A 14,146-nucleotide genomic window follows, 5' to 3' on the forward strand; every position below is an offset into this window, starting at 1 on the left:
CTCACTTTTTTATTAAACTTTTAAATGCATTTAATCCATCTCCAGTGTTTTCTTAGGAGTCCTGGGTTCCCCGACTGGCCAAAATTGTCTTAACGTTTCATTTGTAGCAGGAGAGGTTTGATTCTCTCTTTCTGCCTTAAGGTGATTACGTCACACATTTGTCTTATTTCTTGCCACGTTTCAATTTATATTAATCTGTGAATAGCATCTTCTCCACTAGTGATAACTGAATATTGGCGCATGACTTTTAACTGCATTTGAGATGTATAATCTGTATGTGACCATCAGCAGAGGAAAGGAGTCTGAGTTTCTGTCTTTGGAAGAGACGGAGAACCTGGTCACAATCTGATTTCCCAGGTTCTTATACTTGGATTTCTGAAGACCTGTTTTCATGCTGTCCTCACAACTGGTACCCACAATTGCAAAAATTTTGGGTGAATAGAGCCCAGGAGGGCATATTCTCCTCTTGGTGCCTGCATGTTATTCCCGTTAAAGTTAATAGAAGGTGTATGCCTGCATGAGGAGAATTTTAATGCCCATAAATATTGACTTGAAAAACCTTTAAAATGAAGACAAGATTTTTTTTCTTTTGAAATAACTCTTAACTAGAGAGAAAAATATTGCCCTGTAATTTAGTTTTTAGGTCATTCTATGGATAAAAGTCCTGTGGTATAATACATTCATCTAAACATAGACAAGACATTTTTTTGTAAGAATGGGCCAAAAAAGTATTAAGACACAGCAAGATGCATGTGTTGTCATACTGAGTATAGTCTTGCAGTATCATTTGAATCAATTGTACACCTTTTCCCTTTTGCTGTGCTACTCAATAGCAAGAAGAGTTTGGCCTGTGACTGCACTTACTGTAGTTCATGTTCATCAGCAATTGTAAAAAATCTACTTTTTATTTAACTTTGCGGTCTGTATCACATCATGCTGTTTATTAAAACACTTTTATTTGTCTTTCATCATACTTTTGAGTGTTAATGTATATACTAAAAAGTAAATTAAAATAATATGGTTGGTACACTTCCGCTTTCGGATATGTGTGAATTATGGAAGAGTTGTTGTTAATTTTAAGGGATTGCTACAGCTGTAGCAGGACATATTTTAAGTGTTTCAGCTCTTTTTCGAAGTGTGGGGTGAAAGGAGGTGCAAAGTATGTGCATATCCATTGCAATTGTAAAAAGATTTTTTTTAAATTGCATCTTCTTGCAGGTGATTGCCTCTCCATAGCTACCTAACACATTATTTTCATTTATGTATGATTTTAAATCTTCACAGAAGTAAGCCTTGAATTACATCGTTTTTACCTTGAGCATTTTATCATCACTTCAATAAGGATGTAGAAAAATTTGAGAGGGTCCAGAAAAGAAACACCCATATGTTCAGAGGCTTGCAAGGCAAGCCATACAAGGAAAGGCTGAGGGACCTGGGCCTCTAGCCTAAAGAAGAGAAGGTGGAGAGGGGATTTGATAGCAGCTTACCTTGATAGAGTGCATCAGGAGCTCGGTGACCAGCTGTTCACTAGGGCACCCCTGGAGAAGACCAAGACCAATGGATACAAACTCCTGGAAGACTGCTTCAGGTTAATACCAGGAAAAACTCCTTCACAGTCAGGGTGTCCAGATGGTAATAAACTCCTTCCAGAGGTGGTGCAATCGCCTACCCTGGAGGCTTTCAAGAGCAGACTGGACAGTTGCCTCTCTGGGGTCACCTAACCCCAGTTGTCTTCCTGCCTAGAGCGAGGTAAGGCTGGACCCAGTGATCTGCAGGGTGCCTTCCGGCCCCTGACAATCTATGAATCTTCAGTCATGGATAAAACCAGACCCTTACCCAAAGTATTTCAGCCAAACGGTTAGAGCATGTGAGGTTTTCGAATCAAATGTCTGATAGTTGTATTTTGATTACAGAATTTGATATCTCATCCAAGAGATGGTTCTGAGGAGAAGGAAAGTGCAAATCAGGAATGTAGGCTTTTTACTTTACCATTTTTGGAAAAAATCCTGGATAACCCTCCCTTTGAAGTTATAAAGATATGGGGAAGACAAGATCACAGCCTGATCTGTGTGCAAGCTTTTAATAGGGTGTCGAGTTGAGGGACATAGATACCTGTGCAGAATATGCAGACATCTTAGGCAGAATAAGGAATAAGCTTTTCAGATGGTTCTAAGTTTTTGGGGGGTGGGGGTATTTTATGTTTTTGAGTTGTTACTACACTCATGGAAGTATTGCTCATATCATGACGTTGGGGAAGGCATTTTAAGGAAATTTTTACACCTGCTGAATATGGAGATCTGATAATCCAAGTGCAACAACTAGGTAAGATTTTTATTCTGGCCAGATAATAACTAAAATTGAACAAGAAACCAGTGACTCATCTGGCCCTATAACTTGATGCTAGTTTTCTGTATAAATATTTATTCTTGCTGAAACTTGAGTGGGGAAGTTGTCCAGGCAGCTCATGTTGTCCCTCTAGAACAAGAGGAAGCAAGGCATGAGGGGAGATACTAGGGAAAGTCCCATTATAACCGACTTTAATGGGTTCCTTCTTTTGTTCCTTCCCACTCCCTTGGAGGTCCGTGGTCAGGACAGAAGTTCCTTCTGCAATTTTTTTTGTTTCGTTTTGTTTTTTAATAACGTATATACTATCCCATAACGACTTCAATGCAGCTGTCGAGATGAGCTTCCCCTCGTCTTGCAGCTCAGGGACCTCGTGTGGAACTTGGATATACCTAGAGAATCTGCAAACCTTGAGGGTCCCTCTCTGTGTACCACACTGCTGTTCCCAGTGGAGTAAAATCCCACTAGCTTCGCAGTGAAAGCAGCATGGCGTAAGTTAGCCATACGGCTGAAACTGTTAAAACTACATAAGGGATTTGGCTACCCGATCCTTATTCAAATTAATGGCAACTGGGCTCATATACACGTTGCCATATAGTGCGCTACAGCGGTGTAGCAATGGCACAGGTCTACACATGATCGCCAGCTACGTCGTAGCAGGAACCCGCTCTCCAGATACAGTGCATCGCTACAGCAACATAGCTTGGAAATCTAAGTGTCCGTTGCCCATATGGCACAGTAACCACCCGTACTGTGTTGTGCCTTAGTATTTCCTACAGGAAGCATGGCGCCATAGCAATGTCACCATAAAGCGACACGTAGATGAGCCCACTATCAAAATTGCATAGGGGTATGTCTGTAATAGCTCAGCATGTTCAGACCTGCTCCCAGGCCACCTCGGATTTCTGGATCTGCACAAGTGGGGAATCTGCAGAATTGCCCAAGATGCAGCATAGCAGCCTTGTGTAGATGGTCTGTGATCCTTCATATTACCCATTTTAAAAAATACACCATTCACCTTACTTGCCTATCATGCAACTCAAATACGTTTCATCTGACCCACAGGCAGCCACCACTGGGGTGAAAGAAGGCAGTTGGTTTATTCTTCTTAGAGAAACAATGCACAATAGCTGAGAAGAAGAGGAATGCAAGAACTCACCCGGTCCTGAGTGAGGATTTTAGTTTTGACACGGTCACACTCCTTTCCTTACAGGGAAAAAACATCGTTGCATGTTCAGTGGTCAAAAAATTAAAGAAAGATGCCTTCCAGAGAGACGTCCTCCTTTTTCAGACAGGTAATAAAGCTTTAAAACAAACGCACAAAATATTTTTATCTGGTGTCTGGCGCAGACGCCTGTTTTGGTTGTGGTCTCTAGGCACTACTGGGATATAAAATGCAGTGATAGATAAGCATTTTCCATTTATTGCTGGCTAGTGAGGTGTTAACCTTTATTATATGGATCCCATGGTTCAATTACTGTTCATAAGCATCTCAGTGGAAAATGCTTAGTAGTTGTAGCTGGCGCATGTTTTTTCGGTAATGTGTGTGTAACATCTCTTAACTATTTATTTGCTCCTTATAAACACAATAAAATAATCTGTTGGCTGCCACTGCAGTCACACAAATTAAGCAAAATGTGTCCATCCATGGTGTTCCCAGAAGAGTACAAGCAAAGGAATACGCTTTTCACCCTGAGCTGTAAGCTCATCGTACTTCATGCACCCTCTAGTGTTCACAGCTTATTACTACCTCTGCGTAACTGAAACTTTTGTCTTCATGTAAACAGTGTATTTGTCTCTTCCTACCCCGGTTTCTCAGACTAAGGGGTTTGTGGATAGCTTAAATATTTGACATATACTGAATGGGTTCAATTTGTTTGATATAGGGGTAAAAGAAGCTTTACGTGCTCAGTCATTCACATGTATCGTAAGGTGATGCTAATGCCATCAGCATTAGCTTACTCAACTAGACATTTAAAGAGTCCAAGACAAACTCAGGTTGGTTTTGGTTACTAACTTGTGTGGACAAGAAGCATGTGAATACTCTAAGGAAAAGAAACTTGTTCACTTCTAATAGTATAACCTCTGGGCTAATTATTTCTGCTTGCATCCTCAGTCCCTGATCCAGTTCCTGCTGAGGCTTTTCACTGATTTCAGCAGAGGTGGATCCAGCACTACTGAAGTGTGCACAAACCAAAGTTTCTGACTGTCAACTTAGTCCCCAAAAACCTGCACGTTCTCTGGTGTAGTTAACCGAACCGTGTCTCTCTTCCCTAATCATCTATGGAGAAGTATTAATTTGTCTGAATGGTTTTCCAATCAAAATGTTTGATAGCGGATTCCTATTTAAAGCTGGAAAGAAAATTAAAGCAGTCCATATTTTTATGAACTACATGGGTATTTTTATCATTCCAAAACTAAACACCAAGTTTTTGTTCTCTGTTTTTATAGTTTAGGGTTTGTCGCAGAGCACTTGGGTGCCCTGCTCCTTTGAAGAGTGGAAACTGCTAGGGAAAGAGCCCTAGCAGTGAGTGGGGAGCCCCAACTGCTGGTTACCAGGTTAACCTGAGTGAACTAGTGGCCCACACCTGCCAGCAGTCAGCTGACCGGAAGGGGCAGGGCCTGGCTCACATATAAACCCCAGGGCTGAGGCCAGGATGGCAGTTCCCTGCCAGCAGCCAAAGTGGAAGGAGCTCTCCCAGAGCAACCAAAGGGTTGAGGCCTGATTGCAGGTACAGCCTCTGATACTGGTGAGGGACAGAGCACCCCGGTGTGGCTTGAATGATGTTATAGCCCAGGGGCTTGTGTTTTGTTTGCTGTTTAAGACCAGTGGTTTGGGTGAGGCTATTAGGGGAAGGAGGAGGCCTCATAGGGGACCCACAGTAGTGTGGGGACCCTGGTGCCAGAGAGGGCACGGCATTTGGGGGTGCACTGACCCTGGTGCCAGTGGAGACGCTGAGCGAGACAGGGCCACAGAGGGCCCAAGTGCCAGTGGAGGTGCTGAGTGAGACTGGGCCGCAAAGAGTCCAGGGAGGGCCAGGGAGCCAAATTATAACAAGGCCCAAACCGAACAACATCAGTTCCATCTGCGAGGCTTGGGGCGTGGTAAAGGGGTGGTTGGAGCCACGCATAGCCCATAAAGCTAGGGTGCCTCGAAATACCCATTGCAGAACAGGACCCACAAGGGGTCCAGGAGCTCATGGGGTCAGAGTACAGCAAAACCACGTCCAAGACAATGTAGAGGCAGCCTCCCTATTAATCATTCGATCAAAGACGTGGCGGGCAAGAATTGAGGGTGCCCATTGGGCCAACTTGGTATGGTAAGGGGTCTTGGGAAGATCACGGTCATGCTACAGGACACCATCCCATGACAGGGTTTTTGTTTTTTCTTTTAAATGAAGTGGCTATTCTGAAAATGGAAAGGATCATTATAATTTTCTGCTGCAATCTACCACATATAGTGATGTTGCTATTGGATGAGAGAGAGCCTTCTAAAAATGCAGGAACTGTAAGCCTGTGCTATTCCTATGGGTTATTCACTAGGAAAAAGCCATGACATTTGAAAACCCTCCAAATCTGACTTTTTAGTATTTATAATAATAGCCATCATTCTAGTATAATGCTGTAGTTCAAAACATAATTGTCTGTGGTCTGTTACTAATTGATTGAGCCATCCAGCTTTCCAGCATTCTTACGCTCCCAGAGCATGTTTTTGCTATTAATGTTGTTCTGTCAATGTTCAACAGTGGATAGTAGTTATGGTGTGTGTTTTTGTTCTGTTGCAACACTTTAAAGTGTTAATGTTTCAAAATAAGACAGGCTTGCGGAAAAATGGGGTGAAATGAAGTGATTTTTGAGATTTTTTATTTTTCTATCGGACAGAAGCTGTAAAGAAAAGAGCATCTCAGAGATTTTTACAAGCAAGTAAAAAGAATGTTTACAACACAAATCTGCACAATTAACTGGCCTTATCCCTAAAATACAAAAGCCATAGAAGTTGGTTTTGACATTCTTACAGAGAGAAAATACTGTCTTCATTCAAGTCAAGTGATGTTCCCATTGACTTTAAGAACCAGTTAGGAGGAGTTCATCCATCACTGCTCCTATGTTCAGTTACACGTTCTGACTTGAATCCAGATTGTGCCAGGTATAGAGTACTAACTTCAGTGATGGCTATTGGATGAAGTTCTCTCTCCTTTTAGGCTGTTGTGGTGAGAGTTATTTCCCATATTTTGATCTTTTTGATTACAGATATTCCCTATCGGCCTAGAGTAAATTTTATTTTGGTTATAATCTGGCCTTCACCTAGGTCAGTGACTCTGTAACAGTGATTAACCAGATAGCATACTGCCCGATATTTTACCAGAAGTTAAATATCACATCTATAGAGCCATACTGTTAAAAGCTTTATTGTTCTAAGAGCTGAACAGGAACCAGACAGAATATGTGCAAAACAGAGATAAGCCCTTGGCACAGGTAAACTACAACTGGGGTCATAAGCCTTGAAAGTGTGAAAAACAGGATGAACTCTCTGACTTTGCTGTGGTGTTTCTATGCATTTTTTTAAGGTGAGAATTTCTATGAGCTAAGCTCAGCATTTAACAAACTAAAATGCTCCATTTTAAATGTCCTATCTGCAAAGCATAACTTTGGGTCAAAGTAGTAAAGCCTTTACAGCAAAAGACACTGGGTGGTGAAGCTATCCTGAAATAATCTGGTTGTGGTCTATAAAGCATCTGCTTACCATATTATTGCACAGAAATCTGCCCAAAATGACTCTGGGCAGAGATGTTGTGACGTGCATTGGGATCAAATTAGCAAGATTTTTTTTTTTTTTGTTATGCTCAGGTGGGGAGATATGCAGGACCTATTTCTATTAACTGAGTCTTTAAAAATTTCCACTTGGGAATATCCAAGCAATATGTGCCTTGCTTCAATGTTAGTCTGGGTCCAATTCTCATATCCAGTGAATATGTCCCATCCTCCCCTGTTCAGTGGGCACTAAGAGAATATATTAAGTGGTTATGGAGAGGGGATGTCAGGAGACATGTTCCAAGGTCCTGTAGACCTTGTGTAGCTCTTGTAGTGATGTAATCCAGGTACACCCAAGGGTGTGCCCTATTCTCAGTTCAATAGGATAGGTAGGCAGGAGGGGATGCTGTGAGAGGGATGTCAGAATTTTTCAAGCAGATCCCTCTTTCCTTTATGGAGTTAGCCCAAGCCCAACATTCTTAACTATATACAATTCATTAAGTTATAATATACATAAAACTAAATATCATATACATATATTTACAGTGAACACTAACCAAGGTCCAACCCTAAATAACACTATTTACAACATCACAATACAACATTTCAATTACAAAATATTTAAGGCACGAACATGAATAATTACAAACTATAACTCTGTATTAATAATTACAAAATGTAAGGCACAAATATGTTACATTACAAAATATGTTATATTACAAAATATAAGGCACATTGTATTAATAATTACAACATGTAAGGCACAAATATGCATAATCTTAATATCATCTATTCCTTGTTATAGTCCCTGACCCATGGCAAGAGAGAGTCCTTCTTCCAATGGGGTGCCTTGCGGGGTGTCCAGGAAGCACCAGGGGCCCCTCCCCTTAGGGCCTTGACTAAGCGGGGGGGCTGCTCATCCAGCCCTTTCTCTGGGTTTGCCCACCTCAAACGTCTTTCCCCTGTGGGACCCAAGGGCCCAATGATTCACGCTCCCTCAGGTGGCGGTGGTCGGGGCACAGCTCTATGGGGTCTCCTCTGTTGGAGCGCCTCTCCTGGCCTCTCCCGCACCACTGGGCTCCTCCCTACCCTGTTGCCCTGCTCTGGGCACTGAGGGCTCAGCTCCTGCCTCCTGGGTGCTAGGCCTCACGCTGCAGCACCACCATTTCCCCATGCTCTGGCTTGGCACCGAGGGCTCTCTTAGCACAGGCCGGGCCCTTCAGCCTCTGGCCAGTCGTCCTTGTGCCAGGTGACTAACCTAAGCAGCCTCTGCTACTCCCTGGCTCCCAAGGCTCGGGCCCGGGCACTGCCCTGCGCACCATGGGACCTGGCCACTTGCCGGGAGATGGGGCCTGAGCCACCTCACTGCAGCCCCAAGGCCCTTGTCCCATGCACTGCCCTGTGCACTGTGTGGCCCGCTGGCCCTGCTGGGGTTGCAGGCTCAAGCCGCCACTTGCAGCTCCCAAAGCATAAGCTCCGTGCGCTGAGCCACACGCTGCGATGGGCCCGAACAGTCTCGCACAACTCCCAGGGCCGGGTCTCCGCGCACCATCCCTGTGCACCATCGACAGCCCGAGCAGTCGTGCACCGCTCCCAAAGCTGTTCTTCTAGTGGCAGCTTCAGGCGCCTTGGGCCCATTGCCCGCTGGGAGAGAGCTCCCCAGCTTTTCTTGGCTCTGCTCTTCTTGAGCCCCTGGCAGCATCTCCCCTTGTGCTGGGCACACAGCTCCTTTTATATGCTCCAGGCCCTGCCCCAAAGTCTTCTGGACCTGACAGTTGGCAGTCTTCAATCAGGTCCGGGGGAGCTCTTCTCCCCCTTCCCTCAGGAAAGGGGCATGACTTTATTTCTCCTGCTGCCTCCTGACTGGTGGATAGGCTCCACCAATCAAAACAGCAGGATCTCAAACCTGAGACTCAACCCAAGCTCTGAAAAGTGAGCCTGCTACAGTGACAATATCCCTCCTCAGTTCCTGTGTACCCCACCTCTCTGTACTCTTCTTTTGGCCAGCTCCATGTCCTCTTCCCACAAGTTTCTGGTCTGCTCCATGATTTTGCTTTGGTTCCTTTAGCTTGCTCCATAACCTCCTCCTAGGCTCCTTCTTCTTGAACTCTGCCATTCAGCTCCAGGATGTCTTCCATGGCTCATTCTGCCCATTCTGCTTCCTTCCCATCCCTCTCTTCTCCATCCATTTCTCCAGGTCTTCCCAAATCTGACTCTTATAGCCTTATTGCTTAACCCTGTGTACTCTCTATTCGAGTGAAGAACTGGTATGTTCCCAAAATACTTTTTTTTGTATCAATAGATGGGCAAAAGTACATAACGCAAACCTTTTAGTGTGCTCCAGAAATTACTTATCCCCCAGGGGAGGGAGAAACATCTGCACAGGACCCATTTGCAGCTCTCTAGTTCTTGAGCTTGTTTAATAACAGTCAACGTGCAGTGGAACTGACAAACGTATGTGCAAAATGATTACGTATGGCACAAAAATTGAACAGAGCCCGACATCTTTGGTTAGGTTTGTGCTTCTAAAATAGGCAGATGCCTTATGCTCTTACGTGTGTATTCCAGAAGATACGACTTCTGTTTAATATGCGCCCAAGGAAAGTGAAGGTTTCGTACTTTCAAACTGCATAGGCATGTTATTTCCACTAGAATTAGTTCCGGCTACTACAGCACCTTACCTATAGCCAAGCCACAGTGGTTTGGGATGAGGGTCCAATGTTGTATGGGTTCATTGAAGTTTGAGAGACTGAACTGCTTGCAAGACCTTTGCTTTTGAAAAGTCAGAAAGTAGATTTTAAGGTTATTAATGGACTGAGATTGGATTATTTTATTCTTTCTCTTGGTCTGATTCTCCTCTCATGCTGTTTTTGCTGCCAGGATTTGTTATCTTACCTTTTGTAAATCTTTAGGTGTTGTCTAGTCTTTGGTACTGATCTCATATCCAAGGAAGTCAGTCTCACAATTCTCATTGGCCTCAATGGTGTAAAATGTTTGACACGCACTGTTTTGCTTTCAAGGACTCATTTATAATATATGCTGCTTGTTCACTCATTGCTGGGTGGGACCCTCATTCATTCTTGATAATTAAACCAGAGTGTGTGTGTGTCACAGGCCAGCTGGGCACTGTGAGTATATCAATTTAGTTGCAGACTGACTGAGCACTGCAACTTTATTAGCCACTGGGCTTTTTGGTTCGGGATTCAGAAGGTGATGTTGGAAAGGAAAGAAATGACAGGTTTTACTTACAAAAAGGAATGAATTTTACTTATGACAACAGAAGATATAGTTTGCATATATAATAGTTAATACAAAAGGTTAAGCTAATAAACAGACAACATAACAATACAGATTAAAATTGACAGTGATAATAAAATGGAGAAAGAAATTAACCAAGAGTTCCCACTTGGTTAGTAACTTATCGATAGTCCCTCAGTTAGAAGATGCATGTCGAGTTGAATCAGTGAAGTCAGACATCTCTGAACTGGGCTGCCCGAAGGATACCAGTGGAAGCCGCTCAGTCAGGATCTGGTCCTTGCTCTGACAGGGAGTGAGAGAGATCCGTGGGAGTATGGGACAGCAATGACCCTTCTGCTCCGTCCTTCCCGAGGGTTACTTTGACGTGTGTGTTCTTTTATATTCTAATTATGCTAATTTTTAGTTTTTATAGCCACTCATAATATTGCTGTATAGCTGTTACCCTAAGAGGTTAAAAGGTGTTAGAAATTATTATAATAAGTTAGTGCCCAAGCTTGGGTTTATCCAATAATCAAACTGCAACACAGCATCTTCAGGTTTGAAATTAACATTACCCCGCCTAAATCCAGTCCCTTCAAAACTCTCTGACTCTGCTTTTTTGAGAGATCCAGTACGTTTCAAGAAAGGACAAGCTGGGCAGTTGAATCCAGTTTTTATCATCATCAAGGCTAAATTCTGAGCGAGAGAGAACTATTAGGTCAGCTAATTTTACAGCTATAGCATTGTCTTTGAAGCCTAGTCAGTTCCACAAACGGTTACAAGTTACACTTGCAGGTTACAAAAATACAAGCTTCGCATTAGACAAAAGTTCCAAATGCCTCCAAGAAGCACATCTTTATTGCTTATTAATTTCTTTGGTTCTGGCCATCACAGTGTGCTATACATTCATAATCAACCCATTTTGGATATCTCTAAAGCTTCTTTTTTCCCCACAGTATCTCAGCTCTGGTGGTGCATTCAAGTGCATATGAAAATGCTTACATTGCCAAACTGGAGCAGGAGATGATCAGACAAACAGTTGGGACTAGCCCAAAAATATGTCTTGGTGGCAGGAAATCAAGGAGAAACTGTGTTGCAGCCAAACCTGGAATTATAAGAGGGTTTGGTCTGTTTCAGTCTGTCTGACTTTTATTTTATTTATTTATTTATTTATTTTTTGGGTACTGTTATTCCTGCTCTCACACTTTTGTTCCAGTCCACACACCCACCACAGCACACACATGCAATGTGAGATCTTCTTTACATAAACAGGCAGCAGCCACCTGTCACGAAATGCTAAGCAAGATCAATAGCTTTGGTGACATGGCATAGTGTAAAAAAATTATCCTGAGTTGCACATGATGAACTGAGTACTACATCTACCTAGTTTCGGTGCTATACACTTCTGTTCAGTATACTAGGAAGGCTGCTACTGTATAGAGCCTTTCCTTGCTCCAAAATATCTTTCTTTTCTTCCTCCCTTTCTCTCAGCTCTTGAACAGAATGGCTATTGAACAGAATAATTGGAGACGTTTGCCACCTCTAAACAAATTAACAGTGGGTGCCAGGGAGAGCGCTGAATAGGGGATAGATCACGATAGAGAGATCTGGCTTAGTGCTCTCCCTGCATAGCATCTACTTCTGCCACTGTTGGAGACAGGATACTTGGCTAGATGGGCCATTGGTCTGACTTAATATGGCACTTACGTTTTTATATTCTTATGCAATTGCAATGACTGCACATCAAAACAGATCTCCCTGCTGCACCTCCCTTGAACTATCATGACTCTTGGTGACAAAACTGGAACTGATCTCTTATAGCGTTCTGCTGGAGGAGGACAGATTTGAATCCCATCAGATGTTCTGGTGGGTGCTTTGTGAATAAACGCATCTTGCAGCCAACCTAGCTAACCTCCTCAAGCCAGTGCACTTCACTCTTGGGCCTAGTTTAGCAGTAAAAAGACTGCAATTTTTGTTTCTATTGCTGCCATTTCTTTCCCAGTAGATTGTTTCCGTACTGCAGGCCTCTGCTAGGGTGTATGCCCAGCAAACAGATGACACAGGATAAATGGTAGAATCAACTAACCCACACTTTCATAACTGATATTTGCTATAGTGAGACTTACCTACGATCTGTATTTTTTTTTCATACTCTGGAACCAGCTTTTTTTTTATTACAGAACAATAATCCTGTTTTTTTTCTTTTGATCTTTATGCAGTGCAAGTGTAGATTTTTTTTCATGTGCACAACCAGTTCTGGATATGTTCACTTTTTATTTAGCATATTGCAAGGCAAGCTTTTACTTTGGCAGTTACTAATCAGGTGTCCCATAACATGGTCTTGCTTTAAAAGTCCTTGCTTAAAGGTACTGTATAGCTCAGAGAAATAAGATTTAATATGGAGCTCTTAGCCTGGCATTAGTTCAAATCCAGTGCAAGATCTGACAGCCCTTACCATGTGATGATGATGACACAATTTAGGTATTATTGTTGCATTAGGGCCTATGCACGTCATCGAAATCAAGATCACACAAGCTGCCCTCACCTAATTCTCTTGTCCAGTTCAATCAAGTCTACACACATCTGATTGTCTAATCTCACAGGCCCAACCTTTGGGTCCTAGAATAGGGTAACTCTATTCATTTCCATACTGTTCCTTAACAAAGCTGCTCACATTGGAGTAATTAAACCACAAGCTATGCTCAACCTAACACAAAGTACATATCCTGCACCCAGTCCTGAATGCTGCTAAATTTGTGCTTTCCAAGCCAACATAATGAGATCCAATGACTTGGAACAAAATCAGAGTCGAAATGCAGAGTAGGGAGCTACTTGTATTTAAGGGCGGCAGGGGCAAATCTAGGCATGTGATGAATCCTGTTACCCAAAGGTTGTAAATGAAAGCGGGGTCTCTCTCAAAGAGCAGGTCTGGCTTACGTAGATGTTACTGGGATGTAGGCATTACGTTGGTGCAATGCTGTGGTTTGTGCGAGGTGGGAGGTCAGACAGTGTGCGTGGCATGTGCATGCAAGGGAGAGGCAGAGAAATGGTCTTTTCTCCCACATGGGAAAGATGTGCCTATTGAAACGTGCTGCTTTTCAGTAAAATAAATGAATAATAAAAAAAAAAATCCCTGTTGCCTTTGCTTTTCCATTATGCCCCTTGGACAGCAGAAGAAAAGGGAGAGAGGGGATAATGGAGCGGGGAAAAGAAACGTCGTTTTCAAACCCGGAATGTTTTATCCTCATGTTTATCTTGTTGGGTTTTGTTTTGGGGGGAGTTATTCGAATACTTGAAAAAGGAGGAAATATCAGGATCGCAGCGGAAAGAACCGCCACCTCCTCCCTTTCTCGTGAAACCCTCGCTTCCTTTGTCCCACGGGGGCTTGGGCTCAGGCAAAGCTCGTCCCCCGTGTGATGCGACGAGAGGCGGCACCCCTGGGTGCTTAGCTCCTGCCCCACAGCAGGGCTTCAGCCCGGAGCCGCCCTGCCGTGCCCTGCGTTTTAGACAGCAGGGCCTGAAGGGGCCTCATAAGACCATCGGGGCGAGAAGTCAGCCGGGGGGCCACAGTCAGGTGAGCATCCTTAACTGGTGGTGGGAGCAGGTAGCTGTGGGGGGGAATCCCCCTGCACCGCCCTGGGGCGGTTGCTATGGTGCTCTCGGGCGGTTTCTAGGATGCTCTGCTTCCAGGGTTGCTATGGCGGTGGGGCGTTCCCGGGGCGGGGGAGCTCCCCAGGGCGGGTCCCCTAGTGATAGGGTTGCCATGGCGACGCGCCGCCCGAGGAAGCTCCGCTGTGCCGCCGCTAGGGGCCGC

The sequence above is a fragment of the Gavialis gangeticus genome, unplaced genomic scaffold, assembly GCF_001723915.1.
Source record: "Gavialis gangeticus isolate Ggan-Ray unplaced genomic scaffold, GavGan_comp1, whole genome shotgun sequence".
In the NCBI taxonomy this organism is placed as follows: Eukaryota; Metazoa; Chordata; order Crocodylia; family Gavialidae; genus Gavialis; species Gavialis gangeticus.